The following is a 24,338-nucleotide window of genomic DNA, read 5'->3' on the forward strand; positions in this document are numbered from 1 at the left end:
GGCGGTGAAACTAGGAAATGGAAAGCCATTAATTTACCTGCCTTCATTGAAACACTGGCATCCTCGGCACCAGGTTCCAGGAAGGAGGTAAATTTGGTGGAAGAGGAGATCTCACATTGGCTACTAAAAGCCACTGACTCGCATGCGCCCTTAACCAAATTCATACGCGCACGTACTAGAGACGCGCATAAGTGGTTTACCTCGGACCTTAAGAATTTAAAACTCGAGGTACGTCAGAAAGAGAGAAAATGGAGAGCAAATTACAAACCTCAAGATAAGGAGGAATACACTGCGACTCGCAGAAAGTACCTGAAGCTTATTTTTCTAAACTTCTGGAGGCACACGTATCCAGATGTTTATCTAATTTTATCGAAAGTTCAGAATATTTGGAACCAAACCAAGCGGGCTTCCGGCCATTCCACTCAACGGAAACGGTCATTTTGGCCGTCCAGGACGCGCTGAGATCCAATGCTGATAAAGGCATCCATCAGGCTCTGGTGCTCCTTGACTTGTCGGCCGCGTTCGACACGGTTGACTATAACATTCTAGTCAGCCGTGTCGAGCAGGCCGGCCTCAGGGGACCCGCTCTGAATTGGATTGCCTTTTATCACAAATCGCACACAGTCAGTGCGATTGGGATCCTTCATAGCCCCTAGGATGTCATCTACTTGTGGTGTTCCCCAGGGGTCGTCACTTTCTCCTTTATTATTTAACCTTTATCTTCGCCCACTGATTTATTCTTTAAAACACTACAGATTAACCATATACAGTTATGCTGATGATCTTCAGCTAATCATCCCTTTAAATTCCCCGAACTCGGCTGCCGAATGCTCAGCCATAATGTCACACATTTAGAGATGGATGACCCTAAATCATTTTAAACTCAACCCAGGCAAGACAGAATTGATCTTGCCTGGGGAAAGTGGACTGAGCTGGGGGCGACCGTGCTGGCCAACTGACATGGGAATCCCTCCTACAAAGACCCATTCGGTCAAAAGCTTGGGGATAACACTTAATGAGGATTTATCCCTGAAAGGGCAGGTGGGAATGGTGGTTTCCTCTAGCTTCTTTCAACTTAGGAAGATCAGGAAAATTGCCCACCTCCTAACTCACTCAGCGCTTATTCAAGTAGTGATCGCCCTTGTTCTCTCTCGGCTAGATTTTTCGAATAGCCTCTACTTGGGTCTTCTGATTGGCCTACTAAAACGCCTCCAGATGGTTCAAAACCAGGCGGCAAGGCTGATCTGGAAGCAACCAAAGTGGCAATCAATTAGAGCTGGGTTGGAAAAACTTCATTGGCTGCCAGTGGCCCAGCGAATTGCCTTTAAAACAGGGTGCATCACTTTCAGGGCACTTCATGAAAAAGGCCCTATATTCATTAGGCAATCCATCACTAATTATACTCCCTCGCGTAACCTACGCTCCACACATTTGACTCTTGCAAATGTCTCCTCATTTAAGAAAAAATGCCAGGGCGGTAGCTGTTTTTATCATCTGGCTGCCTCCTTTTGGAATGCTCTTCCACTCTTCATCAGACAGAGCAATGATTTACTGGCATTTCGAAAGTCCTTAAAAACGTGGCTCTTCCAACAGGCTTACGCTTAAGAATTGGGTTTGTTGTCTTGATTCTATAGCGCCAAGAAACCCAAGGGTGTATGTGCGCTCAAGAAATTGTTATTAACATAACATAACTTGTCACAAGTGCATACCTGTGCCAACCAGAGACCTCCGATTCTAACACTAACCAAATGCGTTTCCTGGAGCAGGTCAATGTCAGGTGCAAGTCTCTTAATATACTGCAGGACGACACAGCGCTTAATCTTGTCCCCAAGACCATTAACATTCCAACTCAATATTTTTATATTTTTCTTCTACTGAGCACACATTGATAACAAGATAAGGTGCAGGGTCCTCTACGATAAATCCGGACTGTACTGTCGATACAAACCCAATAACCATAAACAAATGACATCGATCCCTCCCAACAACCCCCCTCCCTGCTTCCCTGCACTCTGGGCTCAAAACTGCCCATATTTACCAAATGCAGAGTGCTTATCGCCCAACAAGTTACTAAAAGAAGAAACTGCGGGAGAACTAGGTATCCAGCCATCCCCCCTCCCTGTTACTCTTAAGTCGTAGGTTCCCTGGGCCCAGGCGGGCCAAAGTTACAAAATGGATTATTGTCCGAAGTCCGCAGGTGCACACCCCTCTTAGCAGCTTTCTACCTGGACCTGTTTTCAGCAGGTGATGGACAAACCAGAGGGGGGGGGCGAGCGGTCGGGAACCCTTTAGAATCTTACTGTAGAAATTAGGCGGTCAGTTTCAGCGGCCACTGGAACCCTTCTCCGTCGTCCCCTTCCATCCGTCAAGCCAGTTAGACGCGGCTCCTGGGAGATCGAAGAATCTGGTCTTTCCCTCTGCTTCTTCTCGGAGACGGGCTGGGAAGAGCATGGCGTACTTCAGGCCTTTGTCCCAGTGTCTCTTTTTGACCTCCAGAAATGAGCGCCGTTGTCTTTGCACAGCTTGCGTAAAATCTGGAAAGAACGTGATTTCCGAGTTGTCCAACTTGATTGGTGGGGCAACCCTGGCAGCTTGCAGGATAATGTCTCTATCTCTGTAGTTCAGCAGTCTGGCCAATAACAGGTGAGGGGGGGGGGGTCCAGGTCTCGGGCGGCACCCCGGCACCCTGTGAGCTCTTTCGATCACAAACAAGTTGGATAGGCCCTTTGGTTGCAGGTGTGCAGTGATTAGATTTTCCACAAAAAGATCCGTGGTAAGTCCCTCCGATTTTTCTCGCACGCCAAGAATGCGTACATTATTGCGTCTCGTGCGTCCTTCGTATTCATCCAGCTTTCTTTCAGTAAGTTTACAAAACGCTTTTAGTTCTTGGATTTCAGTTTGCAAATGCGAGGCATCTTCCACTAGAGTCGTCGTGGTAATTTCCAATTGTTTGACCTTTTCTCTATTTTTGGTGAGGTCGGCTCTGATGAGCATAATTTCTGAGGAAAGGGTGTCCATTCATTGCTCCATGGAGGTGCGCAGCCCATCTTTGGGCTCCATTACGTCTTTTAACGTCGGGTCCGGAGAGTCACTTTCTGCATCTCCTTGCTGTTAGTCTTTTGTCAACTTATGATCGGATAAGTCTGCTTTCGGGCAGGTGTAACGGTCCAGTCTGCTCTGTTGGGTTGATTTGATGCCCTTTGCACCAGACATGGCGATGTCCGTGAGGTCGCCAAGCCAGAACTCCGCAACTGGGGTCAACACCACTAGTCCCAGACAGGTTCTTCTTGGAGCACCACTGGCGGGGGGAGGGGTGTACTCCACTGGTCTTTAGGCGACCTCCGTGTCAATTGGAGCCCATCAGATTTGGCCAGGTCCGTGAGGTCGCCAAGCCAGAACTCCGCAACTGGGGTCGACACCACTAGTCCCAGACATGTTCTTCTTGGAGCACCACTGGTGGGGGAGGGGTGTACTCCACTGGTTTTTAGTCGACCTCCGTGTCAATCAGATTTAGCCAGGTCCTTCGGGCGGCCTAGAAAGGCTGACTGTTAGTCAACAACAAGGCATGAGGGTCTCTTACAATATCAGGCTCAGCGATGCTTCACACTCCCAGCCAGGTCACAGAGAGGGCCGCACGACATCAGGGCTACAGCAGGCCACTACGGTGTATTGGGCGCTGAATACAAATGATCAATTTGTGAGGCAAAGCACGGGGTATTGGTGCAGCAGTAGTTGCCACAGGGCGCAACCAGGATCACCCCAGTCAGACCACAGGTTGTTCAAATTTCGGCACCTTCTCCTGGCCCCCACACCGCGTCTGCAGCTCTTAGCCACCTGCGAGCCTTTGTAACGTGCAGCCCTCTTACCGCAAGGATCTTTGCCTCATGCGCGTTTCGTAGTTTTTTCGGGCTGTGCCTCTCTCCGTTCCTCAGAGCTTGGTGTCCACAGGACAGTCATAGACTTGGGGACTGTGGGGTCTCGGAGCGTTTTTGGGCCGCACAGAAGCGCCGAATTCGGTTCCGGTTTGCGAGGGTCTCCCCGGGGGAAGAGTCACGTCTCCAGCCACGACCACTCTCTCAGCCCGGCAGTCACGTCAGGCCCCGGCTTCCGTGTCAGAACAGGCCTCAGCCGTGTATGCCCATATCTTCGGCCCTGGGTGTCCGTCGTCCTCGATATCAGGATCGGTGCATTCAGCTGCACCTCCGGTTTGCGATTTTGGCCTCAAAGGAACGGATTGGTGTAACGGATTGGAGGTATTGGGAGGGAGTCACGGAGACACCTCAACTAGCGTCCATCTTCCTCCGGCGCGTAGCCACGCCTCTGTTTTTTTCTTCATCAATTATTTTTCTGAATACTTGAGCTTCTTTCGATGGTTTCGCTGCGAGGTTTATGCTAAACGCTATTTTTCTGCTAGGTAAGGCAATAGAGGCCTTTTTGAGCTTGACTCTGGTTTAAAAAGATCAATTCACATATCTTTTTTATTGGCATGACACTTAGTAGCTTTTTTTTTTTTTTTTTAAAGCCACAGATATGATTTTTGGTGCCAGGGAATGGAAGTTGTGAAGAGCAGATGCTGGCATTTCTTTGGTTCCTCAGAGGCTCAGGGTTACTTTCACACTCTAGATACCGGTCATAGTTGCAAAGCGACCATCAGGAGACGTGCCCTGACCTCTTTGTTTACTGGACCCCTGCCCATATCTCGAGCGGCTTTCAGTCCTTTTTTTGCCTTTTGGATGCACTGGTTGATGTTGAGAGTACCTCAGTGTCGAGGAAGCCAATTGTAGGAGTTCACAAGCATTGAGATTGGGGGCAATTTCAAGATGGGGGCCACTGCATTAGACCGAACAAAGAGTGAGATTTGACCTCAAAAGAGCTCAAAGTCAGATGATCTTAATATAAGTAACTCTTACCCCTGGACGTCTAACGTTAAGATGGCCCCATTAGAAGGTGTGAGCCATAAATTCCACTTAGCCGGCAGAGTTTTGCCCAGTTCCATCAAAACTTCATGTGGCAAAGTTTTTTTTTTAAACGCACAGCTCGCCAACGTTAAGTTGGCGAGCGAGAATTAGCGTCCCCTAGCGTGATTTTCAGGCACTAGGATGGCACCCGGCCAAATTGTCTCAACGGGGCAGTTGCGACAATTCGCAGTGAGAAAACTGCTGCTCAAGTAGAATCTACTTGAGTGGCAGCACAGAAGCTGCACCTTCTGATGTGCTGTGGTTCGTGCTGATTTTGCGATGCAGACAAGCTCCAGGTGCTAAAGATCCGCACGACAAGCTGGTTCCGCCCACGGAACTTCGCAGAATCTCACCGAGTTTTTATGTAACTCCGCAAAATTCCGCCTACCCCTAATTATGATCACTTCAAAGGAAAATACTGTGAATGTCTCAAATAACTAGGGAGGCTTCGCTTCTATCTGATCATCATATCAGATGGCTTAAATGGCGGAGCTTGAATCAAATGGTCAAAAAGGCCTAGAACACAAGTAACTGCCTTTATCAAAAAGGTGCCTCAGCTATTTGCTTTCCTTTACGTGTCCTAATTTTGTGATGCAACTTATGAAGGCATCTAGGAACCTATTTGTACACAAACTTTTGCCCAATTACCCCCAATAAGCAAATGATGAGGAAGTCTGATAAAACTGAGTGCAGTAATAGTTTTCTCCAAATACTTGTTGACTGCATCCTTTTTGTTGACCTGAAACAGCTCTGCATTTCCTTTTGGTTAGGTTCACCCTGCTGAATTCATATCTGTGCATAGATCGCCGCCTAGCGTTTGGTCCGGATGATTGCACTTTGTTGTCTTGGAAGAGTCTTCGAAGTATCACGAGAGAGGTGACTCCTCCCCTAGACTAAAGTGCGCAGGGGCATCCTCTCCATCTTCAGATTGTTTTTTTCCACCATTGGGTTCGGATGCTAACTCCAACTTCGGAATCGAAAACAAAACTTTCTAAAGGACAAAAGGCCTTCGACTTTGACGGTATTGTTCTCGCTCGGTACCTCTCTACTCGATCCAGCTTTCCATCTTCCATCGGTCGGCGACGCGGGCCGTTGGGCCTTTTCGACGCCATGTGAGCCGACCGTCGATGGAAATAAGCCCTTTTAAAAGGTGCCCACAATGCCACTCCAAGTTCCCACATACTGACAAACACTCAGTATGCAACAAGTGCCTTTCCCCAGACCATAGGGAAGAAACCTGCCAGGCCTGTGCCCAGTTTCGATCGAAGAAAACGATACGGATCCGACGGGCCGCTAGGCAAGAAATGCAGCCACAGGCACCGGAACCGGACAGCATCTTCGATGATGACCAGGATCTTACAGACGCTCAAGACTCGGACCTAGAGATCGTCACCGTCGAGGACTACTCTGACTCCGATGACGAGATCCCGCCGGGGCAAATCGTGAGTACACAGCCCCGACACCAATAAGCCCGTTACCGAAGGCTCCGGTCGAGGCATCACCAAAAGACCTTAGCCAAGATCATAAAAAAAGTTTTGCCAGCCCCGCCATCCGGCTCGGCTCCGGAATCGAAACCGAAACCTTCAGAGACCGCAGGGCCTAGTAACATCGCCCGAAGAAGGTTCCAGCGCCTAAAAAAGATGTCGACCCGAAGGGCGTCGAATCAAAAAAGGCCGTACAGCCAAAAAGCGTCGAGCCGAAAAAGACTGTCGACCACAAGAAGGCCGCTCAGCCAAAAGACGTCGACCCCAAAGAGGTAGTCGAACCAAAAAAGGGCACGCAGCCTAATGGCGCCGGACCGAAGAAGGTTGCCGACCCAAACAAGACTTCTGCTCCAAAATCCATCGACCCGTCCAAGGTCGCGGACAAAAAGGGAGCCGTACCGAAGCCCGTAGCAGGACCGGACAAAGCTGTCGACCCAAAGCTAAGTGCTTCGAAGACACCAGTCGATCCGAAGAAGAATGTCGACTCGGGAAAGGACACTCATCCCAAAAAGCCTATGGAGCATAAAAAACATGTCGACCCGAAAGCTCCAGTCGACCCCGAACAAGGGCCTAAGCCGAAGAAAAGCAAGAAAACACCAAAAGTCGTCGAAAAGGAAAGTGTTACCGACCCAACAAGGTCTAACACCCAACCCAGGACTGTAGAGGAAGAACTCTTCCACCCAGATCCATCAGACGACCAAGCTAAAATATACATCAATCCAGACACTGGTAAAGTTACCATCCTGCACAGAAAGAAGAGGCCTGTGGACTCTGGCTCACAATCTCCTATTCCATTAAAAAAAGGACTTTGGGACTTCTCCCTCTAGACCCTTTATTCCTTTTCAGCCTATCATGCCTACTACACCCTTTAATCCTTACTTGCTTACTCTCCTTCTCACCATGGGGACAATGAGGGTAACACGGGGGATGAGCCACAACCTTGGTTCCTTCACAAAGAACACAAACAGAGGAGGTTATAGGGACAACAGTAACAAGGGAAGAGGACGTGGAGGCAATAACACAAGAGCCTCCACTGCCACAAAACAGTGACTTCGTTACGTTGCCTCCAGACCACATAACACCGGTCGGAGGCATACTCCAACAGTTCCTACCTGTCTGGCACGCAATTACCACAGACAGGTGGGTGAGAGAAATTATCCAGTTTGGTTATTGCCTAGAACTGACTTCTACACCACCAAACATACTACCCAAACATCGTCCTATGTCCACGGAACACATCGCCCTGCTCCAACAAGAGGTGAAATGCATGCTGGAAAAGGAGGCCATAGAGCAAGTCCCTTTCCACCAGCAAGGGACAGGAGTATACTCCCTATACTTCCTTATTCCCAAGAAGGACAGCTCCCTCAGGCCAATATTGGACCTCAGACCCCTAAATCAATATATACTATCGGAACACTTCCATATGATCACACTACAGCAAGTGCTCCCATTGCTCCAACAAGGAGATTTCCTAGCAACACTTGACCTCAAGGATGCGTATTTTCACATACCCATCCATCCAGCCCACAGAAAATACCTCAGGTTCATAATAGAAGACCAACACTACCAATTCAAGGTTTTGCCCTTCGGAGTTACCACGGCTCCAAGAGTGTTTACAAAACGCTTAGCGACAGTGGCGGCACATCTCAGAAGGCAACACATCCATGTGTACCCCTATCTGGACGATTGGCTAATACAAGCAAAATCGTACCAACAGTGCGCAGCACACACATCTCACACTTCAGTTGCTACACAGCCTAGGGTTCTCTGTCAACTCCCCAAAATCGCATCTGCAACCATCCCACACACAGCAGTACCTGGGAGCCACTATAAATACCTCAGTGGCAAAAGCTTATCCAAACTCAGCAAGGATAGCCAGCATGCAGATACTCATTCGGAAATTCCTGCCACTACAAACTCTGCCAGCTCAAGTCTTTATGCAGCTCATAGGCATGATGGCCTCCTGCATATTCATTGTCCCCCATGCCAGACTTCAAATGCGCCCATTACAAGAATGCCTAGCACGGCAATGGAACCAGGCTCAAGGACAACTAAAAGACCTAGTGTCGGTAGACAGTCGCACTCACAACTTCCTGCAGTGGTGGAACCCACAAAACCTTTCCAAGGGGCGAATGTTCCAAGAGCCGGTTCCACAAATAGTACTAACAGCGGACGCATCACTGACAGGCTGGGGAGCCCATCTCCTTCAATACACAGTGCAAGGGCTCTGGAAAAACAAACAGAAAAAGCTACATATCAACCAACTAGAATTGCTAGCGATATTTCTAGCCCTGAAAGCATTTCAGAAGTACTTGTACAGCAAGACGGTGTTGATCCGGACGGACAACATGACCGCAATGTACTATATCCAAAAACAGGGAGGGACACACTCTCCACAGCTGTCCCATCTGGCACAAAGCATATGGAAATGGGTGATTCCCAAAAACATTTTTCTCCTAGCAGAACACCTTCCAGGGAAGGACAATCAGATTGCCGACCTGCTCAGCAGGCACAGCCAACAACTACACGACTGGGAGATTCACCCACAAGTTCTCCAGCCATTCTTCAAACAGTGGGGTCACCCAGAGCTAGACCTGTTTGCCACAAAAGAAAACTCCAAATGCCAGTACTTTGCCGCCAGGTTCCCACATCCGTTGTCACAGGGCAATGCGATATGGATGAACTGGTCAGGCAGATTTGCGTACGCTTTTCCCCCAGCACCGCTGATCCCGCTGGTGACACGCAAACTGCGACAACACTCACTCACGCTAATCCTAGTTGCTCCCACATGGGCGAAACAACCATGGTACACAACGTTCCTAGAACTTTCAGTAGTTCCTCATCAAAGACTGTGCCTCGCTCCCCATCTTCTAACCCAGAACCATGGAGAAATGAGACACCCAGATCCCAATCAGATGAACCTAGCGATCTGGCTCCTGAGGTCTTAGAGTTCGGATACCTTAACTTGTCCCCAGACTGCATGGACATCATTAGGGAGGCAAGGCGACCAACCACACGAACGTGCTATGCAGCTAAATGGAAGAGATTTGTTATTTACTGCAACAATAACCAAATCAACCCGTTAGACGCTTCCATACAAAACATTATATGTTACCTGCTGCACTTACAAAGATGTGACTTAGCATACTCTTCTATACGACTACACCTCAATGCTATAGCAGCATACCTTCAAAACAGGCAACACCTTTCGCTGTTTAGAGTACCAGCAATCAAAGCCTTCATGGAGGGTTTAAAAAGGGTGATCCCTCCAAAACACCCCCCCTCACCAGTCTGGAATCTAAATATAGTACTTACCAGACTTATGGGCCCTCCTTTCGAACCTCTACACTCATGCGAACTACAATTCTTAACGTGGAAGGTTGCACTCTTGGTTGCCATTACCTCACTCAGAAGAGCACTAACAATCCAAGAGCCTTTCATGCAAGTACATGCCAACAGGGTGGTTCTTAGAACCAACCCTAAGTTCATGCCTAAAGTTGTATCCAACTTCCATATCAATCAATCAATAGAACTGCCAGTATTCTTTCAAAATCCGCAGTCAGTAGCTGAGAGAGCCCTACACACATTAGATGTGAAAAGAGCCCTACTTTATTACATAGACAGAACTAAATCATTTAGGAAGACAAAACAACACAAAGGAAATCCTATTTCAAAATCAGTAATAGCCAGATGGATAGTTAAATGCATTCAAATATGATATCAAAAAGCAAAACGCACTTTAACGGTCCCTCCAAGAGCACACTCTACAAGAAAAATGGGGGCATCCATGGCTTTCCTGGGAAATATTCCTCTTGAAAACATCTGTAAGGCAGCCACATGGACCACCATAACACTTTCACAAAACACTACTGTGTAGACGTGCAAGCAAAACAGCAAGCTGCTGTAGGCCAGGCTGTCCTCAAAACTCTTTTTCAAACTGCTGCAGCTGGCACAGGTAGCCACCACTAGAGGAGATACTGCTATACAGTCTATGCACAGATATGAATTCAGCAGCCCACATGCCTCGAACGGAATATGCTACTTACCAATATGCATCTGTTCTTGGCATGTAGGGCTGCTGACATTCATATCGCCCGCCCTCCTCCCCGGTGCCTGTCGCATCTGCAGCATTATCTTTGGCATGGCCATCTCTTACTTTCCTATCTCCATCTCTGCCGCAATGGCGAAAAACAATCTGAGGATGGAGAGGATGCCGATGCGCACTGTAGTCTAGGGGAGGAGTCATCTATCTCGTGATATTTCGAAGACTCTTCCAAGACAACAAAGTGCAATCATCCGGACCCAACACTAGGCGGCGATCTATGCACAGGTATGAATGTCAGCAGCCCTACATGCCAAGAACAGATGCATACTTTTTTCCTCTGTGTGCGGCAGTTTAGGGTCTCTGTGCGCAGCAGCCATGGCTATGTGCGCCAGAAACCAGACCTCGCGTGTGTGCAGCGCCAAATATCCCTCCAAACTTTTGTTAAAAAAACTGAAAATACTGTGCTTTTCCACACACACGGCGCCACATTAAGGGCCTTAAGGCAGATTCGCAATTTGGATACACAGAGGCTTATGTTTGTTTAAATCTGCTGAGTGACGTTAACCATGGTTATGGAATGAGGCTAAAATAAAACTTTAGATATTTAGAGGCACGGATGATCCGCGGACCTTCCCGACCACAAGCTTTATTCTAATTGGCTGTCAACACTCCAAACCAGGAAGTGTTGGCAGCCATCTTGTGCCTCGGTAACCGAGGCACAAGAAAACAGGGAAACAAAGGTGTAAAACAAGAAAAGGGGGCAGGGTAGAAACACCCTGACCTCTCTTGCCTCTTTCTGCAGTTCTATTGCCTCTTTCTGCGCCTCTGTTGCATTTCTGCACCCCTCTTGCCTCTTTCTGCACCCCTCTTGCCTCTTTCTGCACCTCTGTTGCTTCTTTCTATACTTCTCTTGTTTCCTTCTGTACCTCTTGCAAATTTCTGCACCTCTGTTCCCTCTTTCTCCACTTCCCTTGCCTCTTTCTGCACTTCTCATGCCTCTTTCTGCACCTCTTGCAAATTTCTGCACCCGTTCCCTTTCTGCACCTCTCTTGCCTCTTTCTACACCCCTCTTGCCTCTTTCTGCACCTCTGTCACTTTTTTTCTGTACCTCACTTGCCTCTTTCTGGACTCCTCGTGCCTTTCTGCAACCCTCTTGCCCCTTTCTGCAGTTCTGTTGCCTTTTTCTGCACATCTGTTGCTTCTTTCTGCACTTCACTTTTTTCTGCACCTCTTGCCTCTTTCTGCACCTCTTTTGCCTCTTTCTGCTCCTCTCTTGCCTCTTTCTGCTCCTCTCTTGCCTCATTCTGCTCCGTGCTTGCCTCTTTCTGCTCTGTGCTTGCCTCTTTCTGCACCTCTCTCGCCTCTTTTCTGTACTCCTCTCGCCTCTTTTCTGTACTCCTCTCGCCTCTTTTCTGTACTCCTCTCGCCTCTTTCTAGACTCAAATGGGAAGTGCAAGCTGTCAAGTTTAAAGGTCTGCTTGCTCTCGTGACTGAGGTATATGTCTACTTGTACATGTATTCTCACGTGTTATGCATCTGTAGATGGTAGCTTAAAAAGAGGATAGCTTCTCCTAAAGGTGGTCAAATCTTCTCAGTTCTGCTCTATCATTCGGTTGCACAGGCAGACATATCTTAAGTATACAGGTGTTACAGAGCCCCTCAAATATACTATTGAATACCCATTTGCCATGTATTGTGAGCCGAAAGAAATACATATACCTTTTTGCACACAAATTTACAAAGTATGCTGTTTGAAACACAGGTATTGAAGTATATGTATGTATGTTTATTTTTATGTAACCTGTCACTAGGTAAAAGCAGACATGCATGCATACCTTTACAAACTTGATGAGACTTACAACAGTGATATGGTTAGGATTGCTGTTTTACATTTGGTAGGCCTAACATTCAAAGAAAAGTGAGGTTTTAGACATATTGAGAGAAGGATTAGTGATTAGGCTACTTTGTATGAGTCTTTGGAAAGGTACAGTCGAAGTAGGCCTCTTTTTGTACCTCAGTTGCTTCTTTCTGCACCTTTCTTCCTCTTTTGCTACATGTCCTACCTATGTAGGCATAGATAGAAATTAGCATTTAAAAACCCTTAGAAATTCACAGGTTTCAGGGTTGTTATACTTGGGAAATAGCATTTAAAAAACCTTAGATAATCACTGAAAAAACCACAGGTTTCAGGGACGTTAGGCTGACATTTCACTTGTGTAAAACCAGAGAAATTCAGCCGTTCTAGTTAGCTTAGCTAACTATAACTGGCGCCCACACAATGCACTACTGATGACGTCACATATTACATCACTCATGACATGGCCAGTGACATCACCGATGGCATCTTAAAGGATATCACCATTCACCGTCAGCGCTCTGTGGGACTCGCGCTCACCTGCCTTCTGCTGCCTTGAGAGAGAAGCTCGCCGCACCCGCTCCGCGGGTGCCGCTTCGTTTGCTTAGACTCTGCCGGTTGCTGTGGGGGCACTTTGCTTTGGACAGAGGGACCAGCAAGGCTACAGGGCTGCGAGCGTGCAGGGACTACCTATCCCAGGTGTCCCTGCGAGACCGAGTCCACCTTCCGGTCCGCTCTCCCTGTAGCTCCACCCTCCGCCTATTCTTAGTTACTATAAACAGTGTTTGTCTCCCGCAGCGCGGGACGCAGCGCCGGGGCGAAGACCGGGCTAAGAGCGGGCCGTTTGAGGCCGTTCGAGGTCTTAGAGGGCAGGGCAGGGCCACCCCCCTTGGGTCCATTATATTACCCTTTTTGTTATTAGCGTTAACCTCATTGTGTACCCTTGTTTTCTGTTGTGTCAATGATGTGTTCACGGGGTAGTCGGAGCAAAACTGCCATGGGTCTCAAAAAACCTAGTGGGACTCTGGATGATTTCCTTACAAAGACTAACTTGGCCATTGATGCTGAAATAAATAAAATGCAGCACAGGGTTTCCCTGGAATTAGATGCTGCGCGGAAACTGTCTATGGACATTGCTTCCTCTAAGAAATCGTCCCTAGGAAAGCTGGCCTTAGCACTAACTCCCGAGCGTCCAGCTGGTCCTCGCCCCTTGATTACAATGGCTGAAATGCATCACCCGCCACCCATATCTCCTCTTAAGCAAGTTAAGGTTTCTATTCAAACCGCTTCAGAGGTGCCTGTACCATCTATTTTTGTGGCAGGGGAAAAATTGTTATGCCCAGGTCAGCTGCTATCGCTAGAAAGGCTGCTCTCCAGCGGAAAAAAATCCTGGCAAGGTCTATCTTTGCTCGTAAAAAGGCAAGGATTGCCCGTTCCCAGTTTTTTAATAATCGACGTCAATTGGGTATATTAGGGACAGGGGATGCAAAAGATAAAGTTGTCCCTGCTCCACTTGGTAGTGACATTAGTTTTGCCCCAAGTGATGTCGAGTTTGAATCCTTAGTGGAAAATTCCCAGGCCAACCATAACATAGTACCAAATAAGTGTAGATTGAGTGAGGTTGAGGGGGACAGAAGGAGGGACGAGGAATTTTTACAAACAGTTTGGGACACGCTCAAAAAGTTACTTAATCCCCTAGAACTACGACTCTCCCGTATGGAAAACCATTTGTTAGAAATGGATAAAACTATTGTTACATTGGCCAGCCTTAGTCTCAAGCAAATGGAAGCTAGGGTCATACAGGATGGGAGCTTGACTTCACAGCCACCAGTGGCAGATCCACCTGCCCCCCCCACCACAAACCCCAAACCTGTGCCTAAACCTCGTACAATTGTTGGAGATAGTGCCATCAACTCTTTTAATCTTAGCCTTTGTTCTATGCCTCAAGACCCAATACCACCGAAACCCACACAACAAGCTTGCCCTGCTAAAACTACAATTCCACCAAAGGCGAGGGCTCACACTAGCGCATCACAGAATACAACACGTCCCAAACCTAGCCTACAACCTGTTGTACAACGTTCTAACGACTTGATTAACAAAAACTGTCCACCGTTAGAATCTAGTAGACCAAACTTTCGTGGTGGATATATTGATCTACCTCCTGAGGCGAGCTCATATGTCATCATACTAACTGGTGTTCCTTCTCTTGGCCAACAAACAAAAGAGGACCCTTGGTCTCTTAAAAATAAGGTCATTCACTGGCTAAACAAGAATAGACAGATACCTAGTCACCTAAGAAGCCAGGTCTTAATGGTGCGAAGAGTACCATGGGTTGGACGCACTTATAAAAACATTACCGGTGACTGTATAGTGGTGTCATTTGCTGATTCCAACACTGCACAGCACCTTTGTTCATGGCCCTATTATGAAGGTGATCAGTCAATCGTTGTTAGACCCCTCACCTTTTTTTATCCCCCTCAACGGCAATTTGACATGGGTGGGTCTTGGATGACAATTCAAAAGCCCAGGCATAGAGGTTTTGGGTACGGTGGGCCCACACAGAACACTGGGTGGCAAGGCGTGCCTACTTGTAACATGTTTGGCTGTTTGGATGAGGTTGACTGACATGGGGGGGGGGGGTTGCTCTAAAGCATCCAGTAGATCTCAGCTCGCCTTCCCGGGTAGCACCTAGTATAGATTGCACCATGTTGCCATCGGGTTTACTACTTCCAGTGGACATTGTTGGTGAGCGTATTCTGATTGAGTCTGGAGTTCCGGGACATACTGCGACCTCCAGTTTTAGTAATCCAGCTAATCCAATAAATATGGCATCTTGGAACATAGCAGGTTTAAGGGGTCGCCTGGACAACTATGATTGGGTCGATTTCATCACCACTCACGATATCATCGTTTTCCAGGAAACCTGGTCAGTTGATCCCCTGTTTAGAGTAGGTTTTCTAAACTTTTATACATCTGCTTTGCAGGGTCTTAGGGGCAGGCCCTCAGGTGGGTTAACTATTTGGATAAAAAACTCACTCGGCTTTAGTGTGAAGGAAATCCAGGTGAAGAACCCCGATCTCCTTTGTCTATTATTAAGCAAGGAGAATTGCAAGGATATCCTTTTAATTAATATCTATACCCGGGGTTGTCAGGGTGGAAAAAAACAACCCATCCTTAATGACTTGGAAGCCTTCCTAAATGAGCAGAAAAGTGACCAGCTCGTTTTGGTGGCTGGCGACTTGAACTGCACATTTGAACCCATTATGAATCTTGGTGAGGATATAGGGTTGGAGGATGACTCTGTCTGGAATATTCCCCCGCTGGCTATAACTAAGGGAGTTAAGGGTACGGAGGCTGCCTTCCACTGGCTTGGTTTCTGTCTGGAATGGGGGTTCCGGGCGGTGAACGGGCGTTGCTTATCTGATAAGGTGGGCAATCCAACTTTCAATAATGGGCTTGGTGTGAGTCGTATTGACTATATTTTGGTCAATATTGATTCCTGGGACACAGTAGTGGACATGTCAATCGAAATAAGGCCAGAGAATGACCATGATCCGCTCTTACTTGTATTTAAGGTCCCGGGTTTAGCACCCCCCCAGGCAGAAACAGCCTGCATTACATCAGACCTGGTTTTGAGTGACAATACAAGACGAGTCCAATGGCCGAGGGTCATAGTAGATCAGGAGCTTGTCAGCCAAATAGAAAATCTTGTCCTCGAAACCAGAGACAAGATGCTTGCATTTTCACATGACGACGACAGGGCTAAGCCCACTATTGTTGATCTTCACGAGACATGTTTTGCGGCCATTAAAGAACTGCTTACTAGGCCATATAGAAAACAGAAAGTGAAGCAACCCAAAGGTTGGTATACTAAAAATTGTAGAGAGGCCCACAGTATCCTAATCGCTGCTGTTAAATCTAGAAACACCCCAGAAATCAGGACAGCCCGACAGGCCTATAAACACATTATTTGGGAAGCCAAAAGGGAATGGGACGATTCATATTGGACGGAACTCCTTAAAGCCTGTGAATCGTCCAACCAGATTAAGTTTTGGGAGTTGGTTAGGTGGGGTCGGGGTTCTGACTCACTTACTCCGGAAAATTATGTTTCCTCTGCTGATTGGGTGGAATTCTTTTCCTCTCAATTTAAAGACCCTAACATTGTTCATTTAGCTACCGAGTCTGTAGTGGGGACTTCATTAGAAGTTTATGGGGATGTTCTTAACTTCTGCTCCTCTGACACTGAACATGCTTTACACTTAGTCCAGTCTGGGAAAGCCCCAGGCATAGATGCTGTTCCTGCAGATCTTTTTAAATTAAACATAGAATTATGGGTCCCTTATATAACAATTTTAGCAAATTCTATTGCAGCGGGAGCTAGGGTGCCACAATCCTGGAAAGGGGCCGAAATACTTCCTGTACACAAGAAAGGGGATCGAACTTCTCCGAAAAATTATCGCCCCATCAGCTTGATTGATACTATTCAGAAAGTGGTATCAAGAATGGCCCTAGCTAGAATCCAGGGGTGGATGGAGCAGAATAATATACTCTCCCCCTTGCAAGCAGGGTTTAGATCAGGTACTAGCACCCTAGACCAGGTGTTTCGCCTTACCATGTTATACTGGAAGGTGGTCATCTTGGGCGGAGGTGTCATGTACGCCGCCTTTGTCGATCTCAGGTCGGCTTTCGACCTGGTTCCGAGGGCCAAGCTATGGGATGCCCTTAGACTTATGGGCCTTCCACTTGAACTTCTAGAGCTGGTTAGGCGTCTACACGAGGATAATTTTGCCCGTGTAAGATGGGGGAAGCAGGGTCAGGTAACCGCCAACTTCCCTGTCGAACGCGGGGTTCGGCAGGGTTGTGTGTTGGCACCCACGCTGTTCCTCCTATTCATTAATCGGGTGGTTGCCTTCTTCAACGAAACTCAAACTGATGCACCCACCCTGGGGGGGGGCCAAGTACCCCATGCTAATATTTGCCGATGATACCCTGCTCCTCTCTAGGACTCGGAGTGGCCTCCAGGCAGCTTTAAATAGATTTGCAGAATTTTGTTCCGAAAATGACCTTCAGATTAACGCTGATAAAACAAAATTTATGGTTTTTAACAAAAACAAACAAATTACAAGTTCATTTTTATTAGAAGGTGTCCCTATTGAACAGGTCAAAGTCATGTCCTATTTAGGCGTGACTCTTGACCATCAACTTAACTGGAATCCTCAGCTGGAGGTTTTAATTCTAAAATTTGTCCGCCTTACTGGCTGCTTGCTAAAGGAACAAAAAAAAACCTTGACAAAACGCATTACACCAGCTTTAAAAATCTATGAGGCCAAGGTTAATGCAGCCATTTTGTACGGTGCGGACATTTGGGGCTTCAAAAGCTTGACAGCATTGACCATAGCACAGAATAGGTTCCTTCGGAGTCTAGTTGGGCTTCCGCAATCGACACCCATAAAACCTTTGCTTTTGGATTTTATTATTTATTTATTTATTTAGCGATTTATAGAGCGCCTGGTGACCCGGAGGCATCCCCGCGCTGTAGCATTTGTGGAGGCCAGAGGGGAGAGGGGACTTTATTTTGGGAACAGCAGCGTTTTCAATTTTTTCCGGAAAAGGAGATGGCTGGGTTCCTGCCTCAGGGGGCGAGGAAGTGAGTTCCATCCTGAGGATGCTTTTACAGAAAAGCGTCTACCGCCGGTGCGTGCCTTCCTGTATCTGGGGACGTTGGCCAGACGCTCATTGTTCGAGCGTAGGGATCTGGGGGCCTTGTAGGGGGTAACCAGGTCTCTCAGGATAGCAGGGCCGAGACCGTTGATAAGTTTGTGTGCGGTGCACAGGGCCTTGAATTCTACCCTTTGTCGTATTGGAAGCCAGTGGAGGGCCTTGATCGCTGGTCTGGCTGAGACTCTGGAAGGGAGATTCATAAGGAGCCGGGCAGCTGCGTTTTGCGTACGCTGAAGTCTAGCCATAGTGGCTTCAGGAGCTCCTAGATAGACCGTGTTACTGTAGTCTAGCCGCGCAAGGATCAGGCCTTGGACCAAGAGTTTCCTAGATAGGGGCGGAAGTAGTGGGAGGATCCTGCGGATGGAGCGCATGAGACCAAAACAGGTGCCTGCTGTTTTGGTTGCTTGGGTTTTCAGAGACAGCTCGGATTTGGATTTGGGCTGTAGACCTCTGGATGAGATGGCACAGTACCGGCTTGTCGCCTTTTGGCGACGACTCTGGACTACTCATGAGCTTAGTCTCTTTGCCCGCGAACTGTGTGAAATTAGATCATTGTGGGGTGCCATGAAAATCCCCTGGTTGCGGGAGGTCAAACAGATTCTGCACTCCATGGGCCTTTCTGAATTATGGTTACATCCGGAATGTGCTAGGTTCCCCTCCAAAGTGGAGTTTAAAGAGCTATTTTGGGCAGCAAAGAAATCTGCATTGGTTTCACTCTCATCAGAAAATAGCCTAACGGGATTGTTCCTAACACATAAGATTATACCATCCCTTGAGCCTTTTTGGGATTTGATATGCAAAGCCCTTGACCGTAAGCTGTACTTTCAGTTTCGGGTGGGAACGTTGCCGATCAATTCCTTTACTGCAAAATGGACAAAGTCTTCTACCTACAAGTGTCCTTTTTGCTCTGATCAGGTTGAGAGTATTGGCCATATATTTTTTGCGTGCCCAGCATATCGATTGCCCCGACTAAAATGGCTGCAACCAATTTGTAAAACTTTAAATTGTGTAGAGAATCGCACTGCCCTGTTGAAACTACGCGACATGCGCACTGAAAAATCTGTGATTTGTGTTGCTAAATTTCTGGGGTGGATGTGGCTGATACGTGCAAAGAACGTGTAACCCTGTTTTGATTAACTTGTTTTCTTTTTCTTAAACTTGTTTTTAAATTTTGTATGTTGCCTACGGGCAATCTTTCTTTTTATATTTGGGGTTCCTTGGAATACGTAAAAATGTTGATATCTTGTAAATGTTTTTATTCCGTGGTCTTTTATGAATTTTATTCGAAATAAAGACTTATGAACTTGAACTTGATATCATCCACTTAATCTCTAATGCACCCCCCTCACGCGCTAATGAACAAGTTACTTACCTTTGGTAACGATATATCTGCAAGAGACATATATAAGTTATAGATTTCTTACCTTAGAATTACCCCCATGCGTCAGACTGGATCTGTAGAACTTTTTCTCAGCAATACCCTTGCGCATCGGTAGGTGGCGTCGGTCGACTCTGCGTTCTTCATTAGCGTCGTGATCGCCGGTATGACATCGCAGTATCTACTTAGATGCCGCACCTGCGTGCTGACGTCAGTTCTTTTACACAACATTGCACGCCAGAAGCCCAGAGCCTTGCAAGACACTGACCACTGGGGCCCTGAAAAGGAGTCCCTTACTCTAGAAGTCAGTTCGCAGAACGAGGAGGATGGGTGGGGCAGTAAGCACTCTATAACTAATATATATCTCAGATATATCATTACCGAAGGTAAGTAACTTGTTCATCAGAAAGAGACTATTCATTATAGATTCCTTACCTTAGAATAGATACCCCAGCAATACCAACCCCGGAGGTGGGTCTGCGAACCAAGTTCACACCAGAAAGTCCTGGAGAACCGAACGAGCAAGGAAGCAGTCACTCTGGACTTAAGCATCCAGGCAAAAATGTTTGGTGAACGTGCACAGTTATGGCCACGTGGCTGCCTGGCAGATGTAATTGAGGGGTACTCCTCGTCCCAAAGCAGTATTGGCTGCCATCGTGGAATGGGCGTGCAGTCCTACTAGAGGCTCCTTTTCCACCAAGGAATAACAGATTAATTCAAAGAACAACCCATCTAGAGATGGTGAGTTTTTGCACAGCCGGACCTTTCTTGGCGCCCACATAGTCAACAAAGAGTTGATCGTCCACCCGGAATTTTGTACGGTCCAATTAAAAGGATAACGCACGTTTTGGATCCAGACGGTGGAGTCTTTCCTCTTCCTTTGAAGGATGCGGGGGCGGGAAGAAAGTGTGCAAAGTGATGGTCTATACTATTTGAAAAGAGGTAACTACTTTGTGGACAAAAGATGGCTGCGTTTGGAGTATAACCTTGTCCGGATGAACAGCATGGAAAGGAGGCTTAGAAGAAAGAGCCTGAAGCTCGCTCACTCACCCTGCGAGCAAAAGTGATGGCTACCAGAAAAGCAGTCTTCAAGGTCAAGAGTCTCGGAGGACAATTATGTAGCTGCTCGAAAGGAGCACACATCAGGTAAGTTAAGACCAGATTCAAGTCCCACTGGGGCATTACGAAAGGAACAGGAGGAACGAGATGAGTAATGCTCTTCAGAAATCTATTTACAAAAGTGGACTTGAAAAGGGAAGGCAAAGTAGGGCTGAAATGACCGAAAGATAGCCCTTAAGGGTGCCCAGAGCAGAGCCCTGCTCTACCAAAGAAAGAAGGAAGAGGAGGACCTCTGAAAGAGAGGCAGAAAGAGGATCCACAGTTTTTGCTGTGCAACATGCCACAAATGTATTCCATCTGCAGGCGTATACCGTTTTACTGGAGGGATGCCTGTCTGCCAAGATGACATTGACAGCTTTTGACCTTCCTCTCAAAGTCTGTAACTGTTGCCTCTCAATCTCCACGCAAGGTGGTGGAGGCTGGACAGGTTCGGGCGGAGAACTGTTCCCTGTTGCTGTGACAGAAGATCCTCCTGAATAGGCAGTCTGATTGGAGGATCGATGGCCATGTTCAAGAGCTCGGGATACCAGACTTTCCTTGCCCAAACTGGAGCCACAAGAATGACTTGGGCCCGGTTTCGCTTGATCTTCTTCAGCACTCTGGGCAGAAGTGGTATAGGCGTATACAAGGCCGCAACTCCACCTTCGATGAAAAAAGTCTGCGAGCGAGTGCTGCCTTGAAAATTCCAACGTGCAGAATTGCTGATATTACACGTTATCTTCGGTGGCAAACCAATCTAACTAAGGCTCTCCCCACTGCTGAAAGAGGCTTTGCACCACCTCCGAGTGAAGACGCCACTCGTGATCCATCATGCACTAGTGGCTGAGTTTGTCCGCCCTGGCTTTCAGGGAACCTGCCAGCTGTTGAACCACCAGGGATATGCCTTGATGTTCCAGCCATGTCCAAAGGTGAAGCCTCCTGACATAGGGTCCACAACCCCACACCGCCCTGTTTGTTGCACTACCACATGGCGGTGGTGTTGTCCGTGAACACCTGCACTACTCTCTGCTTGACAGAGGGGAGGGATGCCTTTATTGCAAGACGGATCGCCCGAAGCTCCAGAAGGTTGATATGGAGCACGGTTTCCACCGTAGACCAGAGGCTTCTGATCTCCGCCTCTTCCATGTTGTCGCCCCATTCCCGAAGTGACGCATCTGTCATCACTTTGAAGTCTGGTTGGGGAAGGGAGAGGTATCTACTGTTAACCCAATCCTGGTTTGTTAGCCACCACTGCAATTGGAGTGCAGTGCCCTCCAAAATCTGGATGCAATCGGAAAGATTCCCCTGATGCTGTGCCCACTGGAACTTCAGGTCCACTGCGGAGCCCGCATATGCCACCTGGCATGATCCACCAGCAGGATGCAGGAGGCCAAGAGGCCCAGCAGCCTTAGGGTCATTCTCACCAAAACCGGTGATAGAGGCCTAAACATCAGAATCTTGGCCCGAATATCCCGGACTCGATGCTTGTGAGGATAAGCCCGTAACTGCCCTGTGTCCAGAACCGACCTGATGAAAAGGAGCTTCTGAGAGGGAATCAGGTGCGACTTTGGCACGTTGATAGTGAATCTCAGCGAATGCAGGAGGTCTGCCGTAATGTGGAGGTGGGAGAAGACAGCCTGGGAGGAGCCCACCTCCAACAGCCAGTCGTCGAAATAGGGGAAGACTGGAACTCCTGATCTGGGCAGATGAGCTGTGACCACCCCCATCACTTTCGTGAACACCCGAGTGGTGCTGGTAAAGCCAAAGGGAGCATGGTAAACTGAAAATGCTCATGGTCTACCATGAACCATAGGTAACGCCTGTGGGCAGGCAGGACAAGGATGTGAAAATAGGTGTCCTGCAAGTCCAATGCTACCATCCAGTCTCCAGGGTCGAGGGCAGACAGGACCTGAGCGAACGTCAACATTTTGAACTTTTGCTTCCGGAGGAAGCAGTTCACGTCCCTGAGATCCAAGATAGGACGTAGGACGTAGGGCTTTGTTCTTCTTGGGGACCAGAAAGTAGTGGGAGTAACAACCACAACCTACTTCTGGGACAGGGACTCTCTCAATAGCTCACTTGGCCAAGAGAGATGTAACTTCCTGGCGGAGAAGGGCCAAGTGATCCTCCGTCATGCAATGGAGCGTAGGTGGCATGAATGGAGGGGTAGTCTCAAATGGGAGAGAGAGAGTAGCCCCTTTGGACTATGCAAGACCCACCTGTCCGACAAGATGGTTTGCCAGTGGGGGAGGTGATTGTAGATCCTCCCGTCCACTGGCAACTGGTGGCCCTGAAAGGTCAGACTAGGAGGGTTTGGAGGCTGCTGCAGAGGGGGCACTGGTGGACTGGCCTGCCCACTGGCCCCAAGACCCACCGCGCTGGGTCCCAAGTCCCCGGCCGCGCAGAGGCTGGTTAGCTTGCGCAGGCCTGTGGCTCTGGGTGGAATGTGGTGGGGCACCTATTGCGTAGCCAGGAAAGGGGCAAAAAACAGACTGAGCAGGGCGAGAGGTGGTAGCGAGGCCCAAGGATCTGGCCGTAGCCCTAGAATCCTTGAAGCGCACAAGCGCGTTGTCCACTTTGTCGCCAAGCAAGCGACAACCATCAAAGGGCATGTCCAAAAGTGTTGATTGGACAGCCCCCGAGAAGCCAGTGGACCTCAACCAGGCATAGTGTTGCAGGGCTACTGATGTTGAAATCGTCCTGCCTAGCGAGTTGGTGGTGTCCAGCCCACATCGTATGGTGACATTTACTGCGTGTCTCCCTTCTGCAACTGCACAGGAGAGTACAGGCCTCCTCCAGGCACTGTGGCAGCACCTGGGCAACCATGTCCCACACGGAGTGGGCGTAACGGCCCAAGAGACATGCAGTGTTCACCGACCGCAGTCCTAAGCTGGTGGAAGAAAGCATCTTCTTCCCAAGATGATCCAGCTTCTTGGATTCCCTATCTGGGGGAGCAGTAGGGAAAGTGCCTTTGGACGGCGAGGCCTGGACGACCTATCTATCAGGGGTAGGGTGTTGGGAGAGGAAAGTGGGGTCGCCCACAGCCAGGGGGTGGCGTCAGGCTATCATCCTATCCACAGGAGCCCCTTGCTGCACTTGGACCAAGTGCCCAGAAGGATATCAGTGAGGGCCTCATAGAACAGTAGCAGGGGCTCCGAAGAGACTGCTGCCGTTTGAAGCACCTCAGTCAGGAGGTTGGTCCGGACCGCCACCGTAGGAAGCTCAAGGCCCAAGGCCTCAGCCGCCCTATGCAACACCACAGCTTAGGAAGCCCCCTCCTCTAGCCACGGTAGGAAGAAAAGCATGCCAAGGTCTGGGGACGTATCCAGATCACTGGCCTCACTCAGTTCCTCTTTCCAGTCCGGCTCATCCAGTTGATCTGCCAGAGGGTCAACAAACCCCTTCCAGTCCTCCACACGCTCTTCTGTCTGCCACTCAGGGCGCTAGGTAACGCCAGGATAGAAAAAGGGTATAAAAGTACCGGTTGAGGCTGGTCCTGCTCCGTGTCCATGTCGAGGGGTGGATTGGGGCAAACGCCGGCCGTGACACAACCCGGCGTCGGAGGCATCGTCATTGGAAGCTGCGCTGGGGGAGGTGTCGTGAGATTGACCTGCACTGATCCAGATCCAGGCCTGGATCAAAGGCCTAGAACCCCCAGCCAGGTCCGTGGGGCCCGAAGGCACGCCGATGGAGTCAAGCTGCCCAGAAATGGAATGTAGGGCTTCGTAGAACGTACAAAGTTGGGCAGGGGTCGCTCTGGCTCCCGGAAAGGGAAGCTCTGAGACGACCAAACAGG

Source organism: Lissotriton helveticus, chromosome 5_1, assembly GCF_964261635.1.
Source record: "Lissotriton helveticus chromosome 5_1, aLisHel1.1, whole genome shotgun sequence".
Classification (NCBI taxonomy): Eukaryota; Metazoa; Chordata; class Amphibia; order Caudata; family Salamandridae; genus Lissotriton; species Lissotriton helveticus.